The sequence below is a fragment of the Phocoena sinus genome, chromosome 11 (genome assembly GCF_008692025.1).
Source record: "Phocoena sinus isolate mPhoSin1 chromosome 11, mPhoSin1.pri, whole genome shotgun sequence".
NCBI classification, from domain to species: domain Eukaryota; kingdom Metazoa; phylum Chordata; class Mammalia; order Artiodactyla; family Phocoenidae; genus Phocoena; species Phocoena sinus.
In genome coordinates, this window is record NC_045773.1 from 38,593,625 (window position 1) to 38,614,254 (window position 20,630).

The following is a 20,630-nucleotide window of genomic DNA, read 5'->3' on the forward strand; positions in this document are numbered from 1 at the left end:
TTAAATTTTTGTCTTCTTTTAAAGTAACTTTTATTGAAGCATAAAATATATATAAAGTACACAAAATTACATGATTTTTTACACCTGTATATACCTAACAACCACCCAGATAAAAAATTAGAACATTTGAATAATTTGGCTCTTGGGGGACTTCCCTTGCGGTCCAGTGGTTAAGACTCTGTGCTTTTACTGCAGGGGGCATGAGTTCAATCACTGGTTGGGGCTCTAAGATCCCTCATGCTGCACAGCGTGGCCCAAAAAAACAAAACAAAAAAACAAAATAAAAGAGCAAAAACAAAACAAAAAAATTGGCTTTTAAAAAAATAGATTTTGGGACTTCCCTGGTGGCACAGTGGTTAAGAATCCGCCTGCCAGTGCAGGGGACATGGGTTCGATTCCTGGTCTGGAAAGATCCCACATGCCGCAGAGCAACTAAGCCCATGTGCCACAACTACTGAGCCTGCACTCTAGAGCCCATGAGCCACAACTACTGAGCCCGTGCGCCTAGAGCCCGTGCTCTGCAACAAGACAAGCCACCTCAATGAGAAGCCTGCACACCACAACCAAGAGTAGCCCCTGCTCGCCTCAACTAGAGAAAGCCTGTGCACAGCAACGAAGACCCAATGCGGCCAAAACTTAAATAAATAAATAAAAATTGTTTAAAAAGATAAAAAATAGATTTTGTTTTTTAGAGCAGTTTTAGGTTCATAGCATAATTGAGTGGAGAGTTCCCATATACCCCTAGGCCCCACTCATACATATCAACATTCCACACCAGAGTGGTACATTTGCTACAGTTGATGAACGTACATTGACACATCATTATCACTCAAAGTCTGTAGTTTATGTACCTTTTATGGGTTTTTACAAATGTATAACGACATATATCTACCATTATAGTATCATACAGAATAGTTCCACTGTCCTAAAAAAAATCTCTGTTCTTCTGTTCATCCCTTCCTCTCCGTCAGCCTCTGGCAATCACTAATCTTTTTTTTTTTTTTAATATTTTATTTATTTATTTGGCTGTGCTGGGTCTTAGTTGCTGCACGCGGGATCTTCGTTGCGGCATGTGAACTCCTAGTTGCGGCACGTGGGATCTAGTTCCCTGACCAGGGATTGAACCTGGGCCCCTGCATTTTGAGCACAGAGACTTAGCCACTGGACTACCAGGGAAGTCCCACTAATCTTTTTACTGTTCCTTTTCTAAAATGTCATGTAGTTGGAGTCATACAGTATGTAGCCTTTTTAGATTGGCTTCTTTTACTTAGTAATGTACATTTAAGATTTCTCCATGTCCTTACAGAGCTTTGATAGCTCATTTCTTGTTAGTGCTGAATAATCCATTGTGTGGGTGTACCACCATTTATTTATCCGTTCACCAGTTGAAGGCCATCTTGGTTACTTCTAAGTTTTGACAATTATGAGTAAAGCTACTATATAATTTGTTTTTTATACAAAATAGATCTTGATGTTTGTTTTTCTAGAGTGAAATGCTTGTTCCGTCCTCCTCTCCTTGGCCGTGCTGCGTGGCTTGTGGGATCTTAGTTCCCCAACCAGAGATCGAACCCGGACCCTCGGCAGTGAAAGTATGGAGTCCTAACCACTGGACGGCCAGGGAATTCCCTCGCTTGCTCTTTTTAAAGAAGAGTAACATGCATTTCATATTTGTTGTGAGCTTAGGTGGATGTTTAGATTCATAACCTATTATAAAGTGGGCCAAATAAAGCTTTCCTTTTCCTACTTTAGCTTTCATCTGATTACCTTCTGTGTGCTTTATTGTCCTCATCTTTTATTTTTTTAAATGATATATCAGTTTTTAAAAAATATTTTATTTATTTTCCTTATTTTTTTTTTTGGCTGCATCGGTTCTTCGCTGCGGCACACGGGATCTTTGTTGAGGCACGCGGGATCTTTTCATTACGGTGTGCATCTGCTCGGGTTTCTCTCGAGTTGAGGCACACGGGCTTCTCTCTAGTGGTGTGCAGGTTTTCCCTCTCGTTGAGGTGCGCAATCTCAATAGTTGTGGCATGCGGGCTTAGTTGCCTGACCAGGGGTTGAACGTGCGTCCCCCGCGTTGGAAGGTGGACTCTTTACTACTGGACCACCAAGGAAGTCCCTAGTTTCCTCATCTTTTAAATGTGGACAACTTTTCCTTTCCTCCTCAACAGCTGTGCACCCTGGCCTGATACCTGGGAAATTGGGCTTTAGGTAGGTAAGCATTTTACTTGGGAAACTATAATCTGTGCTGTGAGCAAACCTTATTGCTGTATGTGTTCCTTATTGAAATACTGGCCCTGTGGGAGGGCGAAGGATCTTGGAACTGTTTGTAAAACTTATTGAGGGTAAAAATCCTTATCTGAAGGTGATGAAAGCAAATCAAAACCAACTTTCCTTTAAGAATTTTATCTTTTCAAGTATAAGACTGTAGTTAGGGTCATACCCCCTGAACAAAGCAGGTCGATTTTCTAGTCCTCGTACAACCTGAGATTAAGGTAAAATCCTTTGTTAGAAAAAAGTTCAGATAATTGGTTCCGATATTCTTCATTTGACTGATAAGCCCTAAAAGCTGTGCAGAGGACTTTGTTTCTCCTTTGGGCTCATCTTGGAGCCTTTTGATAACTGTACCGTTTGCTCCCTGTATCCAGTCTGACTGCTGGGTCTGCTGAAGACTATGTGAGTGGCTTTGGTATACTGACAGCATTGCTTGGCTGTACTTTCTTCCCAAGTCAATTTTTTTGTTTTTATGTATTATTATTACTTCAGTTTTCCCTATTAAAATATTCAAATTTTGGACTTCTCTGGTGGCTCAGTGGTTAAGAATCCACCTGCCAATGCAGGGGACATGGGTTCGGTCCCTGGTCTGGGAAGATCTCACATGCCGCAGTGCAACTTAGCCTGTGCGCCACAACTACGGAGCCTGCGCTCTAGAGCCCGCATGCCGCAACTACTGAGCCCACGCACCACAACTGCTGAGCCCGCGTTCTGCAGCTACTGAAGCCCTCATTCCTAGAGCCCGTGCTCTGCAACAAGAGAAGCCACCGCAATGAGAAGCCTGCGCACTGCAACGAAGAGTAGCCCCCACTCGCCACAACTAGAGAAAGCCTGCGTGGAGCAATGAAGACCCAACACGCCCCCCCCCCACAAAAAAATTCAAATTTTGTCTTAACAGATGTTGTTAATGGAGCCCCACAGAGGCCTTGCATCTGAACTATAGCATTGTCTTGGTAGCTGAACTGGTGATGCCAATATGGTTTCTCCTCTGCCAGGATAGAGAGTGGGGGAAGGTGGGAGACCTCATTTCTTTTGAGTTGGCTTATAAATTAGTTTTATAATGCAAATAGCAACTGCTACTGGATTTAGATGTTGTGTTTTTTTCTCTTACATATTGCCTAAGGGTACAATTTCAGCCGCTCTTCTCAAAGTTTTCTCCTGACCATGGACATTGATGCTGGTTGTCAGCACTCAGCGTATTTCCTGGGAGATTTGAAACCCTCCAAGATTATATTATCACCCAAACATTGGAGCTATAATGTGAAGGTTTCCAGATACCATGCTTTCTTCAGGTGGGATGGTTTCAGAGTCTTAGACATTATTTTAGAGTGTGGGGACTTTGGCAATGTTGTGTTCAGTTTCTAGGTGATATCTAAAGTTGTAGAGAAAATATGTGATATTCTTAAGGGCAAGCCTGGTTCTGAAACTTTTGGTGTCTCCACTATTTAGTTTCTCTTCCTCACATTCTGTGGCCTTGCTTCCTTGTAGTGTGAAAAAGGCACAGGAGTGTTGTCTCTAGTGTCTGAAAGGTTTGGGGTCCCCACATCATTTTGTTAAGGCAGTAAACTTTTTAAAAAAAATTTTAAAATAAATTTATTTATTATTTTTGGCTGTGTTGGGTCTTCGTTGCTGCACGGAAGCTTTCTCTAGTTGCGGCGAGCAGGGGCTACTCTTCGTTGCAGTGCGTGGGCTTCTCATGGCAGTGGCTTCTCTTGTTGCGGAGCACAGGCTCTAGGCGCGTGGGCTTCACTAGTTGTGGCGCGTGGGCTCAGTAGTTGTGGCTCGCAGGCTCAGTAGTTGTGGCACACGGGCTTAGTTGCTCTGTGGCACGGCACGTGGGATCTTCCTGGACCAGGGATCGAACCTGTGTCCCCTACATTGACAGGCGGATTCTTAACCACTGCACCACCAGGGAAACCCAATGCAGTAAACTTTCTGGGCAAATGAACCTCCCTGTGTACTTATTGCCTAGAGTACTAATCTCACTCAATCCTGTTCAGGAGTGGTGCCTGCCTCCCCAGACTAGATTGAAAAGATCCATCTTGGAGCTCTTCTTGGAACCAGGTGAGGAAGGTGAATGCTGGTATTTCAAGTATTAGTTGTGGAGCCTTACTTAGACAAGTCATCTGATTTCTCTGCTACTTTGCTTGTAATATTGGATTGACAATACCTAATCTCTTTACCTTATGGTGTTGATCAGATAAAGGGGAAGCTTGTCAAATGGTTAACCTATAGCTTGTTTTATTTTTCTAATTTTATTTTTAAAAATTTATGTATTTGGCTGTGTCGGGTCTTAGTTGTGGCATGCGGGATCTTTCGTTGTGTGTGGGCTGTCTAGTTAACGGCACGCAGGCTCAGTAGTTGCAGTGCACGGGCTTAGTTGCCCTGCGGCATGGGGGATCTTGGTTTCCCGACCAGGGATTGAACCCGCATCCCCTGCATTGGAAGGCGGATTGTTAACCACTGGACCACCAGGGAAGTCCCTATCATACTCTTTTTTTTTTTTTTTTTTTTTTTTTTTTTTGCGGTACGCGGGCCTCTCACTGTTGTGGCCTCTCCTGTTGCGGAGCACAGGCTCTGGACGCGCAGGCTCAGCGGCCATGGCTCATGGGCCTAACCACTCTGCGGCATGTGGGATCTTCCCAGACCGGGGCACGAACCTGTGTCCCCTGCGTTGGCAGGCGGACTCTCAACCACTGTGCCACCAGGGAAGCCCCATACTCTTTTAAAATTGCTTATTTGCCTCTCCTCTCTACCTGCTCTCCATCCTCACTTTCAGTTTTCTGAGGGTAGGAACTGTGTTTGTCTTATTACTACAGTATTCTACAGGGTCTCATTCATTTTGGGTACTCAGCATATATTTGATTATATACTTAAAAAGGTGTTTTTGCAGATATTTTAATGGTTCACGACTGATTTGGAGACTTTATAATTACGACTTAGACACAAACTTGATTTGGTGAAAAGTGTTCTGAAACTTATAAAGACTGCTCAACTGGAGGATATTGTGTGGGTTAGGGCCAAGTAGAACACTAGATTTTTCAGGCCAGCACAGGGCATGCCTAGGCTGTTTTGGTTTTCGATATTCTGCATGAAAAATTATTTTTTTAGCATAGAAAGTAAAATGAATGATAAGTTTCTTCCGTATTTTGGAAGGTGTATTATAAAATATGTGGTTGTGTTAGCTATTTCATGAGTGTCTCCAAAGAAAATGCTGCCTTTAGCTTCAGGGAGCCGAATATTAAGCTTGAGTAACTTCATGAAGCAGAGTGTACCAGGTAGGGCTCCTTAGGCCCTTAAACATGTTAACTTGACTGTTTACAATGTTGTATTACTTTTCATTGGTAGATTGTGAATAAAGCAGAAGACAACTTCTCTGACTTTTTTCATCATACATTAGTTAGGCCTGTTCTAAAATTTCATACAAGTGGAGTAATATCCTGTGTACTCTTGTGTAGGGCTTCTTTCATGCAGTGTACTGTTGAGGGATTTATCCATGCTATTGCCTGTATCATTGGTTCATTCCTTTTTATTGCTGTGAAGTATTTCATCGCATGAACATTCCAGTTTGTTGAACTATTCCCCTTTTGATGGACATCTGGTCTGCTTCCAGGGTTTGCCTTATAAGTAAAGCTTCTGTGAACATTTTTGTACAAGTGGTTTTGGAGAACATATACATTCATTTCTCTTGAGGGGAAGTGAATTGCTGGATCATAGGGTAGATGTATGTCTTGTTTTATAGGAAACATTAACACCTTTTTCAAAATGGTTGTACCATTTTACATTCCGACCAAGAATGTATGAGTTGTGATTGTTCCACATCCTCAGCAACATTTAGCGTGTTGTCAGTGTTTTGAATTTTAGCCATTTTTGTGAAAGTATTGTGATATCTCGTTGTGGTTTTAACTTGCAGTTACCTGATTACTAATGATGTTGAGCACTGGTGTCTCTACTTAATGGTCATTTGTATATTTCCTTTGTGAAGTACAATACTTGTTCAGATTTTCAGCCCATTTAAAAAAAATGGAACTGTTAACTTCCATCTATTATTGTGTTTTAGGAGCACTTTTTATATTTTGAATACCAGTCAGATGTATGTTTGTGAAAATTTTCTGCCAGTGCATGGTGGCTTGCCTATTTATTTCTTATAAGTATATTTTGAAGATGAGAAGTTTTCAGTTTTGTTGAAGTCTGATTTATCAATATTTTCTTTTATGGCTGTTGCTTTCTGTGCCCTTGCCTATCTCTAAGTGCAGGAGATTTTGCCTGTGTTTTCACCTAGAAGTTTTACAGTTTTAGCTTTTACATTCAGGTCTTTGATCCTCCTTGAATTAATTTTTGTGTATTGTGTAAGATTGAGGTTGAGGTTCAAACTCCCTCCCCACCCTCCACCAGTATGGATATCTTGTCCCAGTACCAGCACCATTTGCTGAAAAGACTCGTGTATTTGTTATCTATTCAATTACTCCAAAATTTAGCAGTTTAAAACAGCAAACATTTATTACTTCAGTCTCTGAGGCTCAGAAATTGAAGAGGGGCTTAGCGGGGTGATTCTGGCTCATAGTCTCTCATGAAGTTGCTGTTAGGATGTCTTCTGGGGCTGCCAGTGATAGAGGTTTGCCTGAGGCTGGAGGATCTGCTTCCAAGATGACTTACTTGGCTTTTGGCAGCAGTCCTCAGTTCCTTGATATGTGGGCTCTCTGAGTACCCTCCTGGTATGCAGTTGTGTCCTCCAGAGTGAATGATCCAAAACAGTAAGGAAGAAGCTTCTTATCTAGTCACATACTGTCACTTCTGCCATATTCTGTTTATTAGAATGAAGTCATTAAGTCCATCCCATACTCAGGGAGAGGCGAGAGGAGGGCTCTGCCTTTTGGGGGAAGGAATGTTGAAAAATTTGATGTAGTTTAAAATCACCACAACTTTCTCTGCTCCTCTGTTTGCTTTAGTACTTTTGTCAAAAATAATTGACTGTATAGGTATGGGCCTATTTCTGGGGTCACTGTTTTGTTCCTTTAATCTGTTTATTTATCTATATGCCAGTACCCCACTGCTGTAGCTTTATAGTGAGTCTTGAAGTCAGGTAGTATAAGTTGTCAAACTTTATTCTATATCAAGATTGATTTGGATATTTTAGGTTCTTTGTATTTCCATATATACTTTAGAATTAATTTGTCAATTTCTGTGAAAAAATCTGACATTGTGGTTGGGATTTCATTGAATCTATAGATTCATTTTGAGAGAATTGGCAACTTAACAATATTGAGTCTTCTAATCCATATACATTATATAGATCTCCATTTATTTACGACTTTAATTTCTCTCTGCATTGTTTGATTGTTTTCAATGTTGAGGTCTTTCACATATTTCGTTAAATTTATTCCAAGATATTTAATATTCTTTTAGTGCTATTGTAAATGAATTGTTTTTTGTCAATATTATTCTTTTTATTTAATTGAAGTACAGTTGATTTACAATATTATATTAGTTTCAGGTGTACAGCATAGTGAGTCAGTATTATACTCCATTAAAAGTTATAACAAAAAAAAAAACAAAAACAAACAAAAAAAAAACAAAACAAACAAACAAACAAAAAAAAAAGTTATAACAAGATAATGGCAAGTACTCACTGTTCTATACAGTATATCCTTCCTGCTTATCTATTTTATACATAATAGTTTGTTTCTGTTAATCCTATACCCCTTATTTGCCCTGCTTCCCTTCTGTCCCTCCTTTGGTAACTACTAGTTTGTTTTCTGTATCTCTGAGTCTCTTTCTATTTTGTGTATGCATTCATTTGTATTATTTTTTGGATTCCACATATAAGTGATATCATACAGTATTGTCTTTCTCTCGCTTATTTCACTAAGCATAATATTCTCTATGTCCATCCACTTTGCTGCAAATGGCAGAATTCTTCCCCTTTTATGACTACGTAATATTCCATTTGTGTGTGTATATATGTGTATATGTACACACACACACATATGTATATACACACACACATACATTTACTACATCTTCTTCATCCATTTATCTGTTTATGGGCAGTTGGGTTGCTGCCATATCTTGGCTATTGTAGCTAGTGCTGCTCTGAACATGGGGGTGCATATATTTTTTCAAATTAGTGTTTTAATTTTTTCCAGATATATACCTGGGAGCAGAATTGCTGGATCATATGGTAGTTCTGTTTTTATTTTTATTTATTTATTTATTAAAAAAATTTTTTTAACATTTTTATTGGAGTATAATTGCTTTACAATGGTGTGTTAGTTTCTGCTTTATAACAAAGTGGATCAGTTATACATATAAGTATATCCGCATATCTCTTCCCTCTTGCGTCTCCCTCCCTCCCACCCTCCGTATCCCACCCTTCTAGCTGGTCACAAAGCACTGAGCTGATCTCCCTGTGCTATGTGACTGCTTCTCACTAGCTATCTGTTCTACCTTTGGTAGTGTATATATGTCCATATATAGACTACCACTCTCTCACTTTGTCCCAGCTTACCCTTCCCCCTCCCTGTGTCCTCAAGTCCATTCTCTGGTAGGTCTGCGTCTTTATTCCCGTCTTGCCCCTAGGTTCTTCATTTTTTTTTTTTTTTTTTGATTCCATATATATGTGTTAGCATACAGTATTTGTTTTTCTCTTTCTGATTTACTTCACTCTGTATGACAGACTCTAGGTCCATCCTCCTCACTACAAATAACTCAATTTCGTTTCTTTTTATAGCTGAGTAATATTCCATTGTATATATGTGCCACATCTTCTTTATCCATTCATCTGTCGATGGACACTTATGTTGCTTCCAAGTCCTGGCTATTGTAAATAGAGCTGGAATGAACATTGTGATACATGACTCTTTTTGAATTATGTTTTTCTCAGGGTATATGCCCAGTAGTGGGATTGCTGGGTCTTATGGTAGTACTGTTTTTAGTTTTTTACTGTTTTTATTTTTTTAGAGGAAACTCCATACTGGTAAATGAATATTTTTTTAAATTGTAGTAAAATACATATAACATAAAAGTTGCCACGTGAACTGTTTTTAAATGTATAACACAGTGGCATTAAGTACATTCATAATGTTGTGTAACCATTATCACTGTCTATTTCAAGAACTTTTTTCATCATCTCAAATAGAAGCTCTGTACCCATTATATAGTAGCACCCCATTCCCCCCCGCCCCCCACCCCCTTGCAGCCTCTGATCCGCTTCTATCTCTATGAACTTGCCTATTCTAGATATTTCATATAAGTGGAGTCATATAATTTTTTTCCTTTGGTACCTGGCTTGTTTACTTAGCATAATGTTTTCAGGGTTCATCCATTTTATAGCATGTATCAGAATTGCATTCCTTTTTATGACTGAATAACGTTCCATTGTATGTATATACCACATTTTATTTATGCATTCATCTGTTGATGGATATGGGTTGTATTCACTTTTTGGCTATTGTGAATAATGCACACTAGTGTATAAATATCTGTTTGAATCCCTGCTTTCAGTTCTTTGGGTTAGGAGTGGAATACCTAGGAAAAGAATTGCTGGATCATATGGACATTCTCTGTTTAATTTTTTGAGGAACCACCATATTGTCTTTCACAGTGACCTCACCATTTTACAGTCCTACCAGCAGTGCACAGGGTTCCAATTTCTCTGCATCCTCACCAACTTTTGTTTCTGCTTTTTTGATAATAGCCATTCTAGTGAGTGTGAAGTGGTAGCTTATTGGGGCTTTGATTTGCATTTCTCTAATGACGATGTTGGGCATCTTTTTATGTGCTTATTGGCATTTGTGTATGTTCTTTGGAGAAATGTCTAGTTAAGTCCTTTGATCAGTTTTTAATTGGGTCATTTATTTTTGTTGTTGTTAAGTTGTAGGAGTTCTCTTTGTATTCTGGATATTAATCCCTTATCACACGTGGGATTGCATATATTTTCTCCCATTCTGTGGGTTGTCTTTTCATTCTCTTGATAGTGTCTTTGATGCACAGAAGTTTTAAATTTTGATGAAGTCCAGTTTATCCATTTTTTTGTTTTCTTGCTTGTGCTATTGTTGTGATATTCAAGAAATCATTATCAAATCCAAGGTCATGAAGTTCCCCCCACCCATGTTTTCTTCTAAGAGTTTTATAGTTTTAACTCGTAAGTTTAGGTTTTTGATCCATTTTGTTTATTTTTGTATATAATGTGAAATAATGGTCTAACTTCACTCTTTTGCATGTGGCTGTTTTGTTTTCCCAACACCATTTATTGAAAAGATTGTCGAGACTTTCCTGGTGGTCCAGTGGCTAAGACTCCATGCTGTCAATGCAGGGTGCCCGGGTTCAATCCCTGGTCAGGGAGCTAGATCCCACATGCCACAACTCAAGATCCCACATGCTACAACTAAAGATCCCACATGCTGCAGTGAAGATCCCGCCTGCCGCAACTAAGAGCACAGCCAAATAAATTTTTAAAAAGAAAGAAAGAAAGAAAGAAAAGATTGTCCTTTCCCCACTGAGTGGTATTGGCACCCTCGTCAAAAATCATTTGACTGTATATTTGAGGGTTTATTTCTGGACTTCCTATTCTGTTCCGTTGGTCTATATATCTGTCTGCATGCTAGTACCATACTGTCTTGATTATTGTAGCTTTGCAGTAAGTTTTGAAATCAAGAAATGTGATTCCTCCAACTTTGTTCAAGAATTTTGGCTGTTCAGAGTCCCTAGAGATTCTGTATGAACTTCTGGATGGGTTTTCTATTTCTATAAAAACTGCCATTGGGATTTTGTTAGGGATTTCAGTCAGCCTGTAGATCTCTTTGGGTAGTCTTTGTCATTTAACAATAGTAAAAGTTCCAGTTTATCAAATGGGCTGTCTTTCCATTTATTTACTTCTTTAATTTCTTTCAACAATATGTTACAGTTTTCAGAATACAAGTCTTTCACCTCCTTGGTTAAATTCATTCCTCAGTATATTTATTCTCTTTGATGCTATTGTAAATGGAATTGTTTTCTTAAAATTCCTTTTCAGATTGTTCTTTGCTAGTGTATAGAAATGCAGCTCTTTTTTTGTGTGTTGATTTTGTATCCTGCAAATTTGCCAAATTCGTTTATTAGCTCTAACAGTGGTTTTGTGTGTATGTATGTAATTTTAGGGTTTTCTATATATAAGACCATGTTATTTGCAAACAGATAGTTTTTACTCTTCCTTTCCAATTTGGATGCCTTATATTTCTTTTTCTTAATTGCTCTGGCAGGAACTTCCTTTGTAATTTCTTGAATCCATTGGTTGTTCAAGGTTGTATGTTATTTAATTTCCACGTATTTGTAAATTTTCCAGTTTTCTTTTTATTGATTTTTAGTTTCTGTTGTGATTGTAAAAGATACTTTGTATTATTTCAGTCTTATAAAATGTATTTAGACTTGTCTTCTGACCTACATATGATCTTTCCTGAAGAATGTTCCATGTGCACTTGAGAAGATTTATTTTTCTGTTTTTGGGTTGACTATCCATATATATCTGTTACGTCTAATTGGTTTACAGTGTTGTTCACATCCTCTATTTCCTTATTGATATTCCATCTGTTTTTGATATTGTTCTGTCCATTTCTGAATGTGGGATTTTGAAATCTCCAGCTATTCTTGAAGGACTGTCTTTTTTTCATCTTCTGTGCTATCAGTTTTTACTTCACACGTGTTTTGCCAAAAGCCTGCTTTTGGTTTCAAGGTTCGTTGGATTCACTGGCAAAATAACCACTCGTCTCACACAACTGAACAGATTTAATTAATTTTTTAATAAAAGATTATTTAACTTAAGTTCAATATATAGTCATTAGAAGGGAGTGAATAAAAGTATTCGAGAGACATAACAGAGTGTACATTACCAGATTGGGCTGACACCTACATCCAGATTCAAACAGCAGCTGGGAAGTCCCGAGTAACAGCAATCTGGAGTCCCAGTGGTGAAGGGTCCCGGGCGGTGTGTCCACCCCACAGGTGAGACTTCAGATTGAAACTCTGGGGACTTCCATTTATAATCCCAGACCGCACACTGTGATTTTGGTTTGCGTGCAAAAATGCAGCCCTGATTTAACTGTAACAATGCTGTTGGTTTCACCGCTTGAGTCACAAGATTTTCCAGACCCCGGGGGACTGGCCAGGTGCCCAGGGCTCAAGAAATTCCAAGACGCACTCCCTTTCTTATCATAAGTGCTACTTGTTGGTAACAATTGTTAGGTGTGCAAGCAGGCACACAGTCCAGGCAGGGTGACAAATCAGTCTGAGGCCTACTTCTGCCTCTGAAGCCTGAACAAGACTACTTTACTAGTTTTCCCAAGATTTGGCCTCTAGGATTGTTTAGGCTGAAGAGCATAAGAATAAGGCAATATAACACGAGCAGTTTTTCGAATACGGTAAGATAAGTAACAGTTACAAACAGCGAGTAAGAGTAATATAAATAATGCAGAGAACAATTGTCGAGCCTTGGGGGATTGAGTAAAGAAAAAGTCCCACCAAGTATGAGAAGTATGCTTTTGTACATTAACTCCCACATCTATTAATTTGTTAGCTGCAATAGTAGTAACAATAGAGTGTTTGAACAAAGTACAGTTATGTTTACCTATAAATTTCTGTAGTAACGCTGTTTACTGTAATACCTTTTTCAAAGGTTCAAGTGGTAGGCTAATATTAGGAACAGGTAAAGTAGGAATTAACATTTGAGTCCACAACAATTGTGTGTGTATGGGGGAAAAGAAATAAGTTGTCGCTTTTCAATATAAGTGATCTGTATGTGCTAGACATCCTGAAAAAGGGTTTCCTAGCTGATAATTAGAAGTTGTGTTAATATCATCAGTTACAATACATACAAATTGGGGAGCAACGTCAAAAAACATACTATAGGATTGAGGAAATATAGTCGATTCACAGTAGTTAATGGAATTCTCTAATAAACAGGGTTCCCAGATGTGTGAAGTCTGGCCACAAAGCAATCCTTGAATAGTCTTTTCACAGTCTGTCAATAAGTGGTTGTGATTATTAAAATCTAAGTAATTTCCAGCAAAATGAGGCAACCAATATTCATTTCCAAAAACAATAGGCAACACGTGAAATTGACAGCCATAGAAAGTCATAATTAGAAAAGGACAGGCCTTGTTTGCAGGGCAGGTGAAGTTGTCTTGAGTTCGGGTGTGGCTCATGTTTTCCCAACGGAAGATTCCCCAACGTTTTCCTTCTTTATCCTTTCTCAACTGAAGCAGATACCCTGGGGTTAAGGCGTGGGTGACGATCCACATCACAGTCAGGCTTCCAAAAACGGTCTATTCATGAGAATAACAATGGGTTAATGGCGCATATTTTCATTTTTCTTGTCCAGGGATCAACACCAACACTGTCATCCCTTCTCGCACAATTACATCAGCAGGTATAGGAGGACCATTGGATTGCTTCACCTTTAGCTCCAATTGAATTGTGCTCTGTTGTGGATCTAAATCCTCCATCTCCTCAGACAGTTAACAAAGTAGGGGGTTCTCCTTTCTTGATTTTCCAATTAGACAGGGGAGAATAAGTAGTTGAGCAACCCTGTTGTGTTTATTAATAAATAAATCATCATTACCTTCATTTTGTAAAATCACTTTAATTTCTCCTTGATAGTTCAGGGTCAGTCACTCCTTGGACGCAGATGCCCCTAAGGGCTAAGCTAGAGCATTTCTTAATTAGGCCAAAATGTCCAGGAGGCATTTTCATACCAATGCCAATTGATATAGTAAAAATCATTCTCTTAGTAAGCCTCTGCTCAGTCGTAGAATGCAAATGGAGGCCTGCTGCCTCAGGAGAGGCTCGAAAAGGAGCTAATGCTCCAGGTAAAATTTCCTAATATTCAATTATCTCTGGATGGAAATCCATCCTATGAATTTGTAGATTTGGTAGAGTCATTCTCATTAAACCCAACTGGACGATTGTTCAGAATATTTAAGGCAGCATTTAAGTTAGTCCTCCAATTTTTATAAGAACCCTGTCCCAATTTAATCACTTGTTCCTTTAGTAATCCATTCATTCTTTCAGTTAAGCCAGCAGCTTGAGGATAATATGGAATATGAAAAATCTATTGTGTATTATGTTCCTGGGCAAATTCACCTTTGAAAGTTACCCGTTATCACTTTGTATTTGGAGTGGAACACCATAGTACAAATTAATTATTTCTAATGTTTTAATAGTGTTAGTTTGATTGGCTTTTCCACATGGAATGGCCACCGAGTATCCAGAATAGGTGTCCACTGCAGTGCACACATATTGGCAGCCTTTATCACAGATTAATGGGCCAGTGTAATCAGTTTGCCATATCTGCCCAGGCAGTTTGCCACGTGCCAATTGTCCTTTTATTAGTTGTGGCAAGCTCCTGTGTTTAACATGTTGGCAGATTGGACATTGTAAAATAACAGACTTAATGAGATCCATAGTCAAGGAAATACTTTGATCCTGAGCCCACCTGCATGTAGCTTTTTCTCCCAGATGGCCACATTTTTTGTGTGCCCAAAGTGCCAAACCTTTGAATTCACTAGAGTGTGGGTTGACTTCCATCGTCTGGATCTGATTTTGTTCATCTGTAATTGAATTATACCATCATTCCGTGGAATGGGAGTACTATGAGCGTCTACATGAAAAACTGAAACATTAGTTTTCTGGACAGTTTCCTAAATATCCACCCATAATTCTTTCCCCCACAACTCTTTTGAATGAATTTGCCGATTATTTTTAACCCACGTTGGAAGCCAAGTTGCTAATCCATTGGCCACAGACCAGGAATCAGTATAAATAAGACATTCTGTTAAGTTTTCTTTTTCAAAACTTGATATACTGCATATAGTTCAGCAAATTGACTGCTTTTTCCCTCTCAAGTGTTAACAGTTCAGTTGTGACTGGATTATAGGCTACTGCTTTCCAGTAATGAACAGATCCTATATATTTTGCTGAGCCATCTGTAAACCAGGCATGTTTCTTTTCTTTCTCAGTTAAAGAGTCAAAGGGGCTTTCCCCATTTTACAGGCGACTCAATTAACTCGGGTTTAATCATAGCCTCTTTTTTAAAATTAATTAATTATTTTTGGCTGCGTTGGGTCTTCGTTGCTGCGCATGGGCTTTCTCTAGTTGCAGGGAGTGGGGGCTACTCTTCATTGTGGTGCGTGGGCTTCTCATTGCAGTGTCTTTTGTTGCGGAGCACAGGCTCTAGGCGCACGGGCAGCGCGTGGGCTTCAGTAGTTGTGGCTTGCAGGCTCTAGAGCACAGGCTTAGTAGTTATGGCACACGGGCTTAGTTGCTCCAAAGCATGTGGGATTTTCCTGGACCAGGGATCGAACCTGTGTCCCCTGCGTTGGCAGGCGGATTCATAACCACTGCGCCACCAGGGAAGCCCTAATCATAGCTTCTTGCTCAAGACCTTCAATTGGTATTTCAGAAATCCTTGCATGTAAAACAGCGGCACCCTGTGGGCCTTGTTTGGCCCAGTCCTGTATATACCATTTCCATTTGACTATAGTAGACTCTTGGGCTTGCCCAATTCTGTGGGTCTTTGGTGAGCTTAAAATCCATTACATAATGGGCACTTGGGGTCTCAATATAATTGTGTGATCTACAGTCAGTTGTTTGGTATCAGAGGCCAGTAACATGCTAGTAGCTGTTTTTCTTTTTATTATTTATTTTTGGCAGCGTTGGGTCCTTGTGTGGGCTGTGTGCGGGCTTTCTCTAGTTGAAGGCAAGCGCGGGCTACTCGTTGTGGTGGTTTCTCGTTGCGGAGCACGGGCTCTAGGCACGCAGGCTTCAGTAGTGTGGCTCGCAGGCTCTAGAGTGCAGGCTCAGTAGCTGTGGTGCACGGGCTTAGTTGCTACACAGCATGTGGGATCTTCCTGGCCTAGGGATCGAACCTGTGTCCCCTGCATTGGCAGGTAGATTCTTATCCATTGTGCCACCAGGGAAGCCCGCCAGTAGCTGTTTTTCAAAGGTAGTACAGTTCTTTCCGGCTTCTGGGAATTTTCTGTTCCAAAAACCCAGAGGTACTCTTTTGCCTTGCTGTTTTTGTCATAAGCTCCAATTAGTATACAGTTCATTGATTGACATATGTAATTCTGTGTGCCCTGGTTGTAGGTCACGGGGCATCTGATCTCCATTCAAAGATAGACTACTGAGATAAGCTTTAGAATAATTCAATTAAACTTTTTACCAATAAAACATAACAACGAGGAACTATCTCGGAAGTGAATCTTGGTAAACACAGACCTCAATTAACAAAACTAGAATTTAATATTCAGTGAAACATAATTTTTTTCTTTTTCATTGTGAGGGCATTAACCCTGCTGCCAGGGAAGGCTTTATCCCATCAAATAAAGAATGAGGTTTGTCAGGGAGCCAGGAAAAGCCAAGGGGCCGTCTTGGATTTCCCATAACCCTGACTGTTTGATTTACAGCTATTGTTTACCCATTTAAAATTTTCTGACTTAGGAGTAGACCGTTGCCATGTTATGAGGATAACAGGATAGCAAAAGTCTGACAATGAGGGGTTAATTTTTATTTTTAGGAAGGGGAATGAGCTTTATCTACGTGTGCCATAATCTTCATAGATCATTGTGAATTAATACTTATTTACTTTACCAAAGTAACAATATAAGATTTCAAAGGCAAATATAGAACAGATCACTTAAAAGGTAAGAAAACTTAAAATTTGTTATCAAAGGCAGTTCAACATATTAAGAAATCTTGTCCTCTTAAGAGAGAGAAAAGCCAAATTCAAGTTTTACACCTGCTTACTTTTAAAATTCATTTTAAACTTTGTCAATTCTGACCATGCACAAAACTCTTTTCTTGGAGTCCACTTTCCACAAAACTTTTTTTATCAGTTTCTATATCCATCACTTTATTTTCCCATTCAGAAATAGCCAGCTAGGGGCTTCCCTGGTGGCGCAGTGTTTGAGAGTCTGCCTGCCGATGCAGGGGACACAGGTTCGTGCCCCGGTCGGGGAGGATCCCGCATGCCGCAGAGTGGCTGGGCCCGTGAGCCATGGTCACTGAGCCTGCGCGTCCGGAGCCTGTGCTCCGCAACGAGAGAGGCCACAGCAGTGAGAGGCCCATGTACCGCCAAAAAAAAAAAAAAAAGTCTCTTGGTCCCTTTCTTCTTTAAAAAAAAAAAAAAATTTCCCATAATTCCTTTGTAGTTATTCCATCAGTCTTTTGGGACCCAATTTGTAATAAGGGCCAGGGACGTGTCCTTTCCAGATATCCTGTCTGCTTGTCTTGCTCTTTCTTTATCTTTTTCTTTTCAAAGTTCCACTCTCCCAAGTCTCCCAATTGTTGTACTTTATTTAATGACTTTGGAGATGGGATTACCTGTCTCATTTAGCAGGAGAGTCACAATTACATGCTTGTAAGTAGGAGGAGCAGTTTTAAAAACTTTATTTCTCATTTGTACAGTCAGGGGAATGTCAGACATGTTATCTAGATGTACAATAAAAATAGCACCTTTCATAGCGTCTTCCTTTAGTCTCTGGACACAGTCTTTAAGAGTGTACCAGGGACAGTCCCTTCCAGGCCAAGCAGATTCTATAGGATATTTCTTAAGGCACCCTTCAGCGACTATTTCCAATAGATTGGAATCTACTGGGCGATTAGCTTTATCTCTAACAGCCTGTTGCACAAAAGACTCATTGCTAATGGTGCCAAATTTATGAGCATCTCCATCATCAGTTAATATTCCAGCGGCCCCTGCATCATAGATACTAACTGCCCAAGTAATTAAAGGCTCTCCTGACCTTTGAGTTAACTGTCTTAAAATATCGTTAATCTCATGCTGAGTATAATCCTCCAGAGTATCTTTTTTTATTGCATTCCTCTGAGCATCAGTTTCCATTTTACGCTGCCAAGCTTGCTGTGTCTTAAAGTTAGGTGGTTTCAGTTCTTCCTTTGACTGTGGGGCTGACTTCCATCCCAAATCATCATTTTCATCAGATTCTGATTGTGAGCTATCATCCCAGATACCTCCGTCCCATGTATCTGGGTCCCAGTCTACTCCAGCTTTAACTATAGCCAGATGTACCTTTTATTTACTTTGCGCCACCACTTTCGATATGTGGCTTGGGCAACTTTAACAGTGGCTTTTTTGGCTACCGACTGGAAAGTGGAAACCTAATCAGCTAGAATATAATTTTGGCATTGAATCATGGACAGTAGTTCTTGTAAGTCACACAGATCTTTTCCCAATTGAGCTTTCTCTTCAGCCAGTTTCTGCTTAGCTTCATGCACCTTACGATAGGCAGAAAGGAGGATCCAACCTTTCTGTCCGAGCATGGTACATTCTTGCCCTTTCTCTATCAGCGTGAGCTATAAATAGTCAGATCCAAAGGTTCGGCTCGCTTTGATTTAGATCTCTAGTTCTCACACAGTCCAGTCGATATGCCCCACTCTGCCACTAATGAGCTGTAAGGGAGCTCGTCCCATCCTGGAATAAAAACCTGATTAACTTCTTTCTTTTTAAAGAGAGGCATTTTGCTGTACGAATCCTGCTCACAGCGCCAATTTAATGTTTTGCCAAAAGCCTGCTTTCAGTTTCAGGGTTCGTTGGGTTTGCTGGCAAAATAACCACTCATCTCACACAACTGAACAGATTTAATTAATTTTTTAATAGAAGATTACTTAAGTTCAATATACAGTCATTAGGAGGGGATGAATAAAAGTATTCGAGAGATATAACAGAGTGTACATCACCAGATTGGGCCGACACCTACATCCAGATTCAAAGAGCAGCTGAGAAGTCCTGAGTAATAGCAATCTGGAGTCCCAGTGGGGAAGGGTCCTGAGTGGTGCATCCACCCCACAGGTGAGAGGTTGCAGGTTGCAGCTCTGGGGGCTTCCATTTATAATCCCAGGCCACAAACTGATATCATCAGTTTGCGTGCAGAAATGAAGCTCTGATTTAACTGTAACAATGCTGTTGGTTTCACCGCTTGAGTCACAAGATTTTCCAGACCCCGGGGACTGGCCAGGTCCCCAGGGCTCAAGAAATTCCAAAACCCACTCCCTTTCTTATCATAATTGTTGCTTGACTCGTTGGTAACAATTGTTAGGTGTGCAAGCAGTCACGCAGTCCAGGCAGGGTCACAAGTCAGTCAGAGGCCTACTTCTGCCTCTGAAGCCTGAACAAGACTACTATGCTCGTTTTCCCAAAAACACATTTTGTGGCTCTGTTATGTGCATGTATAATTGTTATTTCTTCTTGCTATATCTAACTTTTTGTCAGTATTTAATATCCTTTGTGTCTTGTAACCTTTTATAATTTAAAGTCTATTTTATCTGCTATTAGTAGAGCCACCTCAGCTCTTCTTTGATTAAGATTTGCATGGAATATCTTTTTCCATCCTTCTACTTTCGACCTTTTTATGTCTTCATATCTAATGTGAATCTGTTGTAGGCAACATATAGATGGATTGATATTTTTTTTAAGTCCTTTCCGCTAATCTCTGCCTTTCAGTAGGAGAGTTTAGTCCGTTTACATTTATTGTGATTACCTATCAAGAAGGAGTTACTTTCATTTATCTTTTTGTTTTCTGTGTGTCTTGCATGTTTTTGTTCCTCAGTTCCTCCATTACCATCTTTTTTAGAAATTAGTTGATTTTATTTTGTAGTGAATCATTTTGATTCTCTTTGTTTTTCTGTATGTTTTAAAGTTATTTTATTAGTGATTATCTTGGGGATTAAAATTTACATCTTAAACTGATAACAACCTAGTTAGTTTATACAAACATTCTGCCCTTATACACCTCTATCCCTCCCTCTTTTCATTTATTTATGTGTACATATATTTATACGATTACATCTTTATACATTGTATGCCTATTAACATAGATTTATAAGTTTTATGCATTTGTCTGCTAAATCATTTAGGAAGAAGAGAGAAATTACAAACCATACCAAATATACAATAATACTGGCTTTTATGTTTATCTATGTAGTCATGTTTACCAGTGTTGTATATTTTTTTCTTAATGGCTTTGAGTTGTCCTTTCATTTTAGCCTGAAGGACTCCCTTTAGCATTTCTTATAGGACAAGTCCACTGGTAACATACACCTTCAGTTTTTGTTATTTGGAAATACCTTAATTTTCCCTTATTCTTTTTTTTAAAATTAATTAATTAATTTATGGCTGCGTTGGGTCTTCATTGCTGCGTGCGGGCTTTCTCTAGTTGTGGTGAGTGGGGGCTACTCTTTCGTTGTGGTGTGCAGGCTTCTCATTGCGGTGGTTTCTCGTGTTGCAGAGCACGGGCTCTTGGTGCATGGGCTTCAGTAGTTGTGGCACGCGAGCGCAGTAGTTGTGGTTCGTGGGCTCTAGAGCACAG

General features: G+C 39.6%; 1 protein-coding gene and 1 non-coding gene across 8 annotated transcripts in view; one reads left to right on the forward strand and one right to left on the reverse strand.

Moving 5' to 3' along the window:
- Positions 1-20,630, forward strand: part of IP6K1 (inositol hexakisphosphate kinase 1) — a 70,588-nt gene that overhangs the window by 6,177 nt on the left and 43,781 nt on the right. The window lies entirely within an intron of this gene.
- On the reverse strand, positions 1,105-1,176 carry TRNAL-CAA. The gene has a single exon. It is a non-coding gene; the product is annotated as a tRNA-Leu (tRNA).